The 13,017-nt window shown below is 43.9% G+C and overlaps 1 protein-coding gene across 11 annotated transcripts in view; it reads left to right on the forward strand.

The window, feature by feature from the left end:
* Positions 1-189: 189 nt before the first annotated feature.
* LOC127486659 (rho GTPase-activating protein 20) overlaps positions 190-13,017 on the forward strand; it is a 48,342-nt gene continuing 35,514 nt past the window's right edge. The window contains exon 1 of one of the 11 annotated variants that reach the window (XM_089325317.1): positions 190-342. The gene's annotated coding sequence lies outside the window, so the exon portion shown is untranslated. Of the gene's footprint in view, positions 343-371; positions 642-8,410; positions 12,036-13,017 lie in introns of those variants that run through there. The other 10 variants (XM_089325319.1, XM_089325322.1, XM_089325316.1 and 7 more) reach the window with 10 other exon arrangements.

A 13,017-nucleotide genomic window follows, 5' to 3' on the forward strand; every position in this document is an offset into this window, starting at 1 on the left:
GCTCCGGAGAAGCCTGGAGCCACATCCCGTGTGCAAGCCTGTGTGGGCTTGGTCTTTGTTTTCTGATTGGTTGGTGCCTGAAGGGAATCCAATCAGAATTGACGCATGCTGTCGAATACCGAGTTTATAAAAAGGGTGCTCAGTGTTGCTGTTTCCCTTTTCTCTTCTTAGCATTCAGCGTCGTGGAGTTCTTTGTTGGAACATGTGCTGAGCACTGGCGCCAAGCCTTCGAACAAGGAGGTGAGCAGCCAAGAGCAACACCTGCACGAAGGGCCGGGCTGCTGGTGTCGGAGGAGTGGCAGTAGGTTCAACAGGACCCTCAGGTTTGTCCCTCCTCGCCTGGTGAGTCTTCTTGAAATGTTTGTGCGTATCATATGCCGGCCCTGGCCACAGGCAGGGGACACTCGGGCCTTCAGGAGCCAGGGGAAAGGAAGGATAAATTGTGTATTATATTGTATGTTATAAATTGAATGCTGTATATTCAATTTGTATTATATATTATAAATTTCATGTCACATGTTCTAAATAGGCTTTACATTGTATATCGTAAAATGTGTATGTGCTCGGAGGTATCACATACGGTTCCAGAAGGAATGGGCCTACCTGGCTGAATTGTCATGCCAGGATGGGTGAACCAGCAGGTGAGTCATCTTCTGTCGGGTGGGCACTTACGATGCCCAGCGACTGCGTTAATTTCCAGGTTTCTTGTGTTATTTTCTGGATTTATAGTTCTGCTTGGTGGATAGGAGCTGAGAAAACGGATCTAGTCATCCAGAAAGGAAGTTCCTGCTCACAGGCTTTGACTCCTGTTTTTCCTAATTTGCTAAGCTAGTTTATCTCAGTTTACATGGAAGGTTCTGCAACACAGCAGTGATAGCATTGACTGGGAAACCCCCCAAAATGGTTGTATATTGATGTCATTGCCCCACTGAATTCTAATTCTGCCTCTGTGATATCCAGTGTTGCCCTAATTTTATGAAAAAGTTCTTTAGCAAGATATTGTTAGATCGTCTTAACGAATGCGGCTATATGGGGAGACATACGATGTAAACTTCACATATCCCAGTCATATTATTACATTAGCTAGGACTGTGGGGACTCTGTTTATCATCAGAGGCAAGTAGATCAGAGGATGGCACCGAAAGTTTGAGAAGGAAGCATTATTCCCTAAGTATATTTGTTGCAGGTATAAAACTATAAGGTTCTGAATAACTCAATACTGGTTCTTTTTATTTCTAAGTTAGATTTTGAAATATTGAAATTGTGGGGAGCAGCCCGGACTGGACTGAGTTACTGGAATTAAGACTTATTCTATGCATCTGCTCTCCCACAATATGGCGCTGGGAGAGAAGTAAACAGCTTCCGCACAGCTGCCTCCAGTTCAGCCAATTAACTGTAGGACTTGCTCCTGATTGGAGAGCAGCGTACTCGGCGTGTGGGCAGCCGAGTTGGGATTGGCAGAGGAGGACTATAAAGGAGGAGAGAAACGGCATGCACCGGGAACATCTATGGGGAACATCTAAGGGAACCCGTGCAGCCCCCGAGAGAACCGGCCGGCGGTGTGCTGCTCCCCTGCGGAAGTGGGGAATGCGGCCAGGGGGAACTGCCCTTCCACGGAGGTGGAAGGGACAGTAGCCAACCCGGGAAGAACCAGCAGCAAACCCGGGGAGGGCCGAGCAGACAGAAAGAACAGTGCAGGGTCCTGTGTTTCTCCTCCACGAAGAGGGGGAGCGACAGAAATCACTTGGATTATGATATTTTTAGGTCAGAGAGGAGAGGGGTATTGTTTCTGCACAGTATCCACAATGGATGCCATGCCATTGGTTGTGAAACTTTGGTTGACGAAACGAAATCCCTGTTAGTCCGTGTGTTTAAACAACACAGAATTTCAGAATCCCTAGGTATTGTGTTTTGTGGTTTGGTTCTTATAGTATGTGGAGAATCGAGTCTTCCTTCCTGCTGGTTAGCATTCACTAGTGTTGACATCCAAGGATCATTCCTTGGTTTTCATTTTAGGAGATGCTGAGCAGGGACTAATCGGTAACAACCCCTTGAGGCGAGTCATCATGGATGTTCCAGTTTCCTCATTATCCACTCTTGGTGTTCCTCTTAGTCCTGATTATTCAAATCCAGATGTTGAAATGACCCCATGTTCAGTCTAAGTGTTTGTTCTCACTGGTCTTCTCATCCTAGACAGCCTCATCTCTGTACCGTGTTTCAGGAGGGTCTTGGCTTTTTCTCCCATCATTAGCTAGACCTGTTTATGTTGCCCACGGTTTTCTCATTTTGGCTATTTTCAAACTTGATTCCTTGATTCCATAATTCTTTTCCCTCACACACAACAAACCCGGAAAAATCTGTTCTCTTGTTTTGTCATGCTCCCAGTCCACACATGTTCTCTGATAACGTTCACCAGGCATCTCAAAGGCTGGCTGGTCCCCACACCCTTCTGGAAGCCACATGAATACGTGATTCTTTGGCTTTTCGCTTTTGTGTCTCAATTCCTTTTCCACAACCTCTGCTCCTGTGACCACCATAAAACTTTATCATCTCCCATAAGCCTAGCCTCTCCCTAGGCTAGCAACTACTAGTGTACTACTAACAGGAAGTTAAAATTTAGAAACTTTCTGGGGAAATTCCAAAATTAAAGTGGTTTACGCCAAACGTCTTAAGATGCTTTCCCTGTGTTTGACTAGAATCGTATCTATGGGGGGGGGGGAGACTAGATGGAGTCTTCACCTCACACAATGCCTTTGTTTTGTTTGTGAGTTATGTACACCTCAGTAATTATGAATGGGAAAACTAAAACTGACTTGCAGTTCAATGTTGCAAATATTTGGGAGTTCTGTAGTGAGAGAACAGGCATGGAGTCCAGGAAATCCTTCAATGAATTGGTATATCTGTGGTTTTCAGAGTGCTACTTTAAAGACATTTAAATTATGTTAACATTTTCTTGCAGTGTCACTGGTCGCCTACTGATGAAGCAGGCCCTGCATTTTCCATTCCATAGTTTAATTGGGCTAATTCACAACCTGCCTATAATAGTAGCTATGTTAAATGCACATAGGAATGTGCACACATTGGTGGGAGAATAGCACATAGTAATTTAGGATTCTCGTTTCACTTTTCACTTTCCTGGTTTCCTTCAGATACATTTCCTTTCATGTTGTATTTCTGAGTTTTCAGTTTGAGGGAGGTGGGGTGGGGCGACAATGCATTATGTTACTTGGATATTGTCTTAAATATTCTCTTGATGGAATTCCCGAATCTTTATTTTCAAGATATAAATCTCCTGAAATTTAGTTTAGTCAAGTTGTGAATGTTCTTTTTAAGGATTTATGTATTTGAAAGTCAGACTTCCACAGAGATAGAAGGAGAGGCAGAGAGAGAGAGAGGTCTTCCACCTGCTGGTTCACTCCCCAGTTGGCTGCAAGGGCCGGAACTGTGCCAATGTGAAGCCAGGAGCCAGGAACCTCTTCTGGGTCTCCCACGTGGGTTCAGGGGCCCAAGGACTTGGGCCGTCTTTCACTGCTTTCCCAGGCCATAGCAGAGAGCTGGATTGGAAGTGGAGCAGCTGGGACTTGAACTGGTGCCCGTGTAGGATGCCAGCACTGCATTTGGTGGCCTCACCCGCTATGCCACAGTGCCAGCCCCAATCATGAATGTTTTAGCATCATTTCTGTCCCATGAAGCCTACCAAAACCCCACAATATTAACCTAAGTTCCTTAACTTTTATGATGCATTTTAAGTATAGGAACCTATTTTTGAATGCTTTATTTTTTCCAGCCTTTTCACAGTGTAACTGAGAAACAAAAATTCTATCTATTCAAGGCACGTTCTCTGTGTTTCGATGTGAGTCTGATCTGCATATTGCATTTTCACACAGACCGTTCGACTCTCCTGGTACTTACAGTACACTATGAAAGGATTAGTACAATGAGGCCACTTAACAAATTTATCACTTTTACCGTGTTTTGTAACTTTTTCAAATTTTATTTCTTTATGTATTTTCCCAGACAACTTTTATTTAAGGTATACATACTTTATGCATTCAATAATTGCAGCTTTAGCAGCTGTATTTATTGGTAGCAGTAATTCTTCTACCGTACCTGCCCTCTCATTGACACTCCTATGCTTTTTTTTTTTTTTTTGACAGGCAGAGTGGACAGTGACAGTGACAGTGACAGAGAGAGAGAGAGAGAGAGAGAGAGAAAGGTCTTCCTTTTGCCGTTGGTTCACCCTCCAATGGCCGCCGCGGCTGGCGTGCTGCGCTGATCCAATGGCAGGAGCCAGGTACTTCTCCTGGTCTCCCGTGGGGTACAGGGCCCAAGCACTTGGGCCATCCTCCACTGCACTCCCTGGCCACAGCAGAGAGCTGGACTGGAAGAGGGGCAACCGGGACTAGAACCGGTGCCCATATGGGATGCCGGGCGTCGCAGGTGGAGGATTAACCTAGTGAGCCACGGTGCCGACCCCTGTACATTTCTTTTGAAAGGCAGGAAACAGAGAAAAGGGGAGAGAGGGATAAAGAGAGTAAGGCAGAGACAGACAGGGTGAGCGAGAGGATGAGGGATATCTCATCTCATGCATTATTTCCCTCCTCAGATGTCCTCAGTGGCAGGGCTCTGCCCCAGGTCTCCCACTTTGGCACTGGGGCCCACGTCCTTGGGTCATCTTCTAGTGCTTTCCCAGGCACGTTAGCGGGGAGGGGAATGGTAAGTGGAGCACTTGGGACCTGGTCTGGTGCTTACACGCGATGCTGGCAGTGCCGGTGGAGGCTCAGGCTTTTTTTTTACACCCCAGCTCCAGCCCCATCACCATATGTTTGTATCGTTTGACTGCCCTCTCTTCAGTTTCATGCTCCCAGTTCATCACAGACACCATCCTGCTCTCTGACTGTGTTAGTTGGACTTTGTATATTCCACACGGAAGTGTGATCGTGTAGTAGTGCTCATTTCTGTGTGTCTTGTTTCCCTCATGGTCATGTCCTATAGTTCCATACTTTTGGATCCATCTGTGACAAGTAGTAATATTTCCTTTCTTTTTAAGGTTTGGCGAGGATGCCACTGTGTGTGTATCCCATTTTTCCTTATGGGTCCATCAGCAAACATTTGGATTATTTCCATATCGTGCAATTGTGAATGATGCTGAAGTGATGTGGGGGTGCAGACAGTTCATTGAGATGGTGATTTTCTTTTGGATTCATGGTCAATAAAGGTTGTTCCTTTTTAAATTGTATTTGAGGAACTTCCATATTGTTTTTCATAATGGACGGTACAGTGTACCTTCCCTCCAATAATGTGTGTTCGTTTTCTCTATGTTGTGCCCAATACTTGTTATCTTTTAGCTTTTTAACAGTAGCCATTTAACAGATAGGAGATAATAACCATTGTCATCTTGATTTGCATTTTGCTGATGTTAGCAATGTTCAGAACTTTTTCACATACCCACTGGGTACATTGTATGTCTTTGCTGGAAAACATTGATTCAGTCCTTTGTCCCTTTTTAATTGTATTCTTTGCTTCTTAGTGGTGCACATTCCTTGTATTACTCCCTTGATCGCACATCTGGTTTGCTAACATTCTCTCCTATTCATTGGTTTGCCTTTTCATTTCATTGATCCTTGCTTTACTAGTTTGTTGTAGTTTCATTTCCTTTTATTTGCTCATGTGCTTAATTGTTAACACATGAGCAACCACTCTTGAGGCTAATGTCAAGGATTTTTCTATTTTATAAGTTGTAAGGGTTCAGATCTTCTGTGTGGACTCTCAGTTCATTTTGAGTTGATTTTAATATGTGGTGTGACAGTGCCGTGCCACAGTTTCAGTTTTGTACATGTGGATAGCTAGGTTGCTTCTGCCTCAGATGTGGGCCCTTACGTCCAGTGACTGCATGTTTGGCAGCCCTGGTGGGCCAGGGTTCCCAGTGTCTTCCGTTGGATCCGTTTAACCAGATGCTGTGGCTGGAGTTGAGCAGGAGCTTGGCAGAAGCTGGCAGAAGCCAGGTTGGCCCTTACTGCTGGCTCGTGGTCTGAGTCCCGTGCCGCCGTCCTAGCTTCAGTGCTCTGATGTTCTGTTCTATCTGTGGTACTAGGTCCCCAGGTGACAATGGGCCTCATTGCACACTGGGGTTGTTAAGTGTACACTCAGCAGACCCGGGTACCCATATCTCAGGCAGAACCAAACTGAGTATCCACATACAGATATCTGAAGCTGTATTATGATGTGGCCCTTATGCCAGAGAAGACAGTGGGCTGGTTGAAGTTAGGGAGGTTGTGGGAGGCACACATGGGGGCATGTGTGGTGATTGGGGAGTAGGAGACCATGCAGTGATGGGGTCAAGACAGGGGACTGTGGCCTCCTCCTCTGGAAGCCAGGGCTATATGAGGCTATGTCAGAGTTTTTTGAAGGATGGATGTTTGGCCTAGTGGGAAAGACAATGCTCAGGATACCAGTGGCAGCAGTGATGGTTTAAGTAGTGGGATTCTTGCTACCACCTTGGAGACCATCTCCCAGCTCAGCCTGGGTCAGATCAGCCCTTGTGGGCATTTGGGTAATGAACTGCTAGACGGGTGGGTATCTTTCTCTCTTTGTCTCTCCCCCTCTCCCCTTTATTGTTTCTCTGTGTTTTGCTTTTGAAACCAGTTGCGATATTAAAACGAGGTGGAAAAAAGGGTTTACGGATGATGCTGTATCCTAGTGGCAGTAGATCATTGAGTCATTTCCTAAAGTCACACAGTGGGCTGTGTGTAGCTCACAGTAATCTCTGTTAGATCTTTTATTAGCAAACCAAGTACACGAGCTCAAGGCTCTAAGCGTAAAATAATGTCCAAAGAGAAATGTAGATTTGATCAGTACAAATTTTATATAAGTATTGAAATGTCACACTAGCCCATACATATGTACAACTCTTGTGGATAAAATGTAAGTAAAAATACCAACATGTTACTTGGTGTATAAGGTTAAGGGGTTTTAAATGATTAATGTCACAACTAATATTATGGTATTTGAAAAAGGTTAATCAATACAAAAACATAACCTGTAAATGACTGAATGGTTCTTTCTTGACGTGCTCAGTCAAAAGGCTATTATGCTGCATTTTAAGTTGGTGATGAATATTTATTTTAGATTGTTTCCTTTAATTAAGAAAATGGTAGTATGTTTTCACGTGTATGTGAAATTGAATAGCATCAGAGCAATACAATGAATACGAGATAAGCTTTTTTTCATAATTGAGATTTTATTGGATTTTGAGAATCCCTACAGAGACATTGCAGTTTGTATACTATTCTTAACAAACCAAAAATTTAGAAAGTAAGGGCTTGTCATTCTCTTTAAATCTTTTATTATTTTTGAAATAGTGTATTTTTTTTAACTTGCCTCCTAAGAGCTTTATATTTCACTCATAAAGAGTTCAGCTAGTAAGGAAGAATATAGGCAAGGGCCATAAAAATTATCAAACAAACGAAGTCCCATCTTTAGGATCAGTTGTATACTCGAATTGATCACTTTAACTAGTAAGATGGCATTAAGTGTCAAAGGGATCACATAAATAAGACCAAGTGTCTGCTAATAGTAATAGAATTAAAAAGGAGAGAATGATCCAACATGGGAAGCAGGCCACACAGCAGACTCATAGAATGACAAATACCCTGAACAGCACTCTAGCTCAGAGTCAGCCGTTAAGGCATTCGGATCTGGCTAAAAAGCCCATGAGAGCATTCCAGGCATGGAAAGCTGAGACACTGTGGCAAAAAGTCACCCACATGAAAGATCTCTGGGAGTAAGATCCCAGGAGAAAGGAAGGGCTGTCAGAGCGGTCAGTACCTATCTCTGAAGGAAGGAGAGAACTTCCACTTTGATTATGGCCTTGTCTAAATCATGTTGGAGTTTGTGGACTCAAGAGGCTTCCATAGCCTTGGCAGCTCATGACCAAGAGCCTAGGGTGCTCACTGATGTCAAATATAAGAGTGTCAGTTGTTACATCAACAACAGGTGTCGCTGTGCACGTGCTCCCCATGTAGGACCTATGTCCTTAAGGTGTTGTACTATGAGAATTAACGGTAAAACTAGTCCTCAAACAGTACTTTCAACTTTGTGTGTCTGTGTGGGTGCAGTCTGTTGAAATCTTTACTTTGTATAGAGTTGATCTTCTGTATGTAAAGATAATTAAAAATGAATCTCAGTGAAGAATGGGATGGAAGAGGGAGTAGGAGTTGGGATGGTTTGTGGGTGGGAGGGAGGGTATGGGGGGGAAGAATGACTATAATCCAAAAGGTGTGCTTACGAGATTTATATTTATTAAATCAGAGGTTTGTATAAAAATGTCAGCTGCGCTCATACACAGTAAATTTTAAAACGATCATGAATTATTAAAATTATAATAGTAGCATATCATTCTTTTCTCTCTCTCTCTTTTTTTTTTTTTTTTTTTTTTTTTTTTTGGACAGGCAGAGTGGATAGAGAGAGAGGAGAGAGAAAGGTCTTTCTTTTTGCTGTTGGTTCACCCTCCAGTGGCTGCCACGGCCGTCGCGCTGTGGCCGGTGCATCACGCTGATCCTGATCCGAAGCCAGGAGCCAGGTGCTTCTCCTGGTCTCCCATGCGGGTGCAGGGCCCAAGCACCCGGGCCATCCTCCACTGCACTCCTGGGCCATAGCAGAGAGCTGGCCTGGAAGAGGGGCAACCGGGACAGAATCCGGCGCCCGGACCGGGACTAGAACCCACGGTGTGCTGGCGCCTCAGGTGGAGGATTAGCCTATTGAGCCACGGCACCGGCCAGCATATCATTCTTAAGAATTTGTTTGACAAAGATATAAAAGAAAGTGTGACAAAACTGTATTTGCAGCAATACTGATACACAGAGGCATTATTTTCTTTTTTGTATTTTTTGTTGTTTTCTCATTTTTTAAAAGAAAATTTTAGCTCCCATATATAAAGGAGAACATCTAATATTTGTCTTACTGTGTCTGGATAATTTCACTGAGCGTGAAGTCCTTCAGTTGCAACGATTTTGATAGAAATAACAGCGTTTTAATTTTTTTATGGTTCTGTAATATTCAGTTCTACATATATGCATCCAGTTTTGCCAGCACCATTTACTGAATAGATTGTACTTTTTTCCAATGTATAGTCTGGGCACTTTCATGAAAAATCAGTTGGCTCTCCCTGTGTGGATTAATTAATTAATTAATTAATTTTCCATGATCATGCTGCTTTGATTGCTATAGCTTTGTAGTAAGCTTTGAAGTCTGGTATTCTGACATGTCCAAGTTGATTTTTTTATTTTGCTAAGGATCATTTTGGCTGTTATTGATATTTTGTGATTTCTTATGGAATTTAGGATTATTTTCTCATTCTGTAAAAAAAATGTCATTGGTGTTTGATAGGAATTTCATTTAACTTGTAGGTTGCTTTATAGGTATTTTAATTATACTAATTCTTGCAATCCATGAGCAAGTTCTATTTTTTTCCATTTTGGGAGTCCTTGATGATTTATTTCTTCAATGTTTTAGAATTTTCATTGTAGATATCTTTTTACTTATTTGGGTACATTTATTCCTAAATGTTTTATTTTTGTCCCTATTATGTATGGGATTAATGTTTAAATTTCATTTTTGGCAAGTTGGTTATTAGAATATAAAGAAGCTACTGTATTTTGTATGTTGATTATGTAACCTGTGACTTTACTGAATTGGTTTTTCATCTTGAAGCATTTTTTGGTGGAGTGTTTAGATTTTTCCATGCACAACATCATGTATTCTACAATGTTGTTGAATTCAGTTATTGTTAATAGTTGTGTTGAGGAATATTTCATGTTATGAATATAAGAGCATGTCATAGAGGCTTAAAAGTTTACCTGTGGAAAATTTCTCTGTTGTTTGCCATGGGGGAATTAGAGTAGTACCTGGCAGACTTGTGGACTGACATTGCTGATGAAGTGCATGGGTTCACCCATTGGTTTATCACTGCTTTCTGTGCCCCCCCCGACTCCCAGTGAGACAGTGAGGCTTCTTACAAGGTTGTGTGCTGAGTGTTGCTGTCCGCAGCATATAAGTAACATGATCTCATGGGATCATTTCAGACATTTGTACCTGCACCTGGGTGATGCAGAGTCTTGTGTGCTGTGAGATGGTGAGTCTGGATGCACCAGATGACTGCCGGCTGCCCCTCACATGCTGCCAGGCACCACCCAGGACATGTAAGAAAGTAGTTGCCTCCTCTGCAGCTGTCTCAGATGGTGAAGTGCCGTATCTCAGACACCAAGGAAGTCCACATAGAGGTACACACCTTGCTGTGGATGGAGACACAAAGCCTGCTCAAAGACTGGACAGGGACGCATTGAGAAGGGCAACCTTGCCGTGTTCCTGACAGGAAGTAGTCTATAAATCACCGGGCAACAGAGTTGGCAGCTGGCAGCTCTCACGGAACTACATCAAGATCCTGTCCGACTTGTCTGGAAAGCACAAACAGATGGCGTCATGTTTGCACAGAGGGTGACCATAAACTGTCCCTTTTTCTACTGCAGTGGGTGTCCAGAGCATGTTAAACACCACACTACAGAAGGAGCCTCTATATTTCCGTGTATGGCGTACAATTAAGAAAAAAAGAGAGCTACTGAGGCTGTTAGGCATTCTTCAGCGACTATGTGCAGCCCCCACTCCTGAATGGCAAAGCTGCCCGTAGGACAGTCCCATACAAGGTACCTTGGACCCAGTGGAATTATTTATTCATTTGCTTAAGCGTTATTCATTGTTTCATTGAAAGACAAGAAGACAAATTTCCCATTGGCTGGATCACTCCACTTGAGTGGCAAGGGCCCAAATATCTGAGCCATCCTCTGTTGTTTCCCAGGGTATACATAAGCAGAAACCTGGATTTGAATGCACGACCAGGTGTTGATCCTCTGTAATTACTCTGTAATGGGATGCTGGCACCAAAGATGATGTCTTTAATTGCCATGCCAAATACAATGTATTGATGCGTTTATATTCTAATTTATTAGAATGGCAGTGTGAGATAGAGAAAAATGTTTCCATCTGTTGGCCTCAACCCCGGAGCCTGCAAACATTATGGAAGGGCTAGGCCAAAGTCGGAAGCCAAGAGCTCCATCCACTTCTCTCACGGGGGTGGAGGAGACCTAAGTATCTGACCCAATGCCTGCTACCCATCAGAGTGTACATTAGCAGGAAACTGGACTGCAAGAAGATTGTACGGAAATCCAGGCACTCTGATATGGGGCGTTGATAACCCAAATGGCATCTTAACAACTCTGTCTCAGTTCCTTGGCTATTGTTATATTGTAATGATTTTTTATTTGGAAAAAAAAAAAAAACATTACGGAGGGAGAGATATCGGGATATTGTCCAATCCACTACCTCGCTCTCCAAATGGCTGCGTCAGCTACAGATTAGCCAAGGTGAAGCCAGGAGCAGGAACTCCATCTTCTTCTCCTACATGGGTTGCAGAGGCCTGAGATCTTCAGACAGGATCCACTGTCTTTCCTTGCACCTTAGGAGGAAGCTGGAGTCGAAGCATAGCAGCTGGGGCATGACCCAGCACTACAATATGAAATGGAAGCTTTGTTAGCTGACGCCTTACCTGCAGTTCCACAACGTCAGCATTCCCGTCGTTATTTGTAAGAGCGGTCCCACCACAGGACCAAGCAAAATTTCTGGCCCTGTTGGCGTCCACTTCAGAAGTTCATCAAGCTATGCAAACGCTGCGCATCCTGGGAAATAGCAAGGTGGACACGTAGAGTGTTCACAGCCAGAGTTTCCTTCAACATCTCCCTGCAGTCCAGTGCTATGTAATCGAATGTGGTGCTCTCTGACTTGCTCTGATCCATTGTGTACATGATGGGACCTATTCTGAGCATCAACAACAAAGCCAATGGCTTTGCAGGCTGCACTGCTGCCTACTGGCTCACTTCAGGCAAGTCTCATGAGTTTCTCCAGACCCTCTGGACACCACGGATGCCTTCTAGACAGAAGACCACCAGAGATTCAACAATGGTAGGCTTCTTCTGCACACGAAGGTAAGCTGTCATCACCAGGCAACTTTATGGATGGCAACCACCGTGTAGCAGGGTCACATTATAGAGCCTTGTGGATCATTGGGCACTAACTCCTACGGCATTGTGATCTTTCCCAGTAGAGTGCATCTGCCCAGCAATATTCATTGACAGACTATGGAGAGGACATGCCCTTGGGTCGACTGCCATGGCCATCATTAAGACAGGACCCAACCTCTTCCCATGAGTCCTTGTGTTGCTTCTGCCCACTGCTCAGCTGTCATTTCTGTTCCTTGGTATGGACAGCCTAACACTTCTGTTCTTCACCTAGATCAAGCCCAAGTCTTTTGTACTGATGTGGCATGCTTGCCTAGAGCCTGGACATTTACCACACACCTCCCTATATTGTCAGCACCCTAAAATAGCCACTCAGGCAAGACAAGTGGGGAATTGGCATAGCTGTCCCTGACGTAGTAGAAGTATTGTCTGAAATACGCTGAGTCATCTATTAACCCACTCATCAAGCACCTTCTCAAAGCTGGAGGATAGGATTGGAGGCATCCTGCAGATTACCACGACCTCAAGAAGGTCATGCCTCGCTTTGAATTCGCCTTACTTGACATTACCAGGCTGCCCCTGAGAATTTTGCCATTATTGGTGTGGCAAGCATTTTATTGTGTCCGGTGGAGATTTGGGGCCATTTACTTTTTAACTTGAAGGCCAACACTGCACCTTTCTGAGACTTCTGTGGGCTGCCTCTGGTCCCCCAGGGCTCGTGGTCTGTGTTAACAGGCTCTGGCTGGCCTTCAGTTGTCATCTAGCATCCACCTGTGACACTATGTTGAGGACGTTGTTTCAACTGATAATCAAGAGGAGGAGGAAAAATGGGCCTCAAACATCAGCATCTGACGCCTTGTCCCAGTCAGTGTGGACCCTAGTCCCATAGGAGGTGAGAGCTTGCAACCTCAAATTTTTGGTGTACGTTTTGAAAAAGGAATTCAGAAAA

Source organism: Oryctolagus cuniculus, unplaced genomic scaffold (genome assembly GCF_051225735.1).
Source record: "Oryctolagus cuniculus isolate XC-2025 breed Fujian yellow rabbit unplaced genomic scaffold, ASM5122573v1 ptg000086l, whole genome shotgun sequence".
Lineage (NCBI taxonomy): Eukaryota > Metazoa > Chordata > Mammalia > Lagomorpha > Leporidae > Oryctolagus > Oryctolagus cuniculus.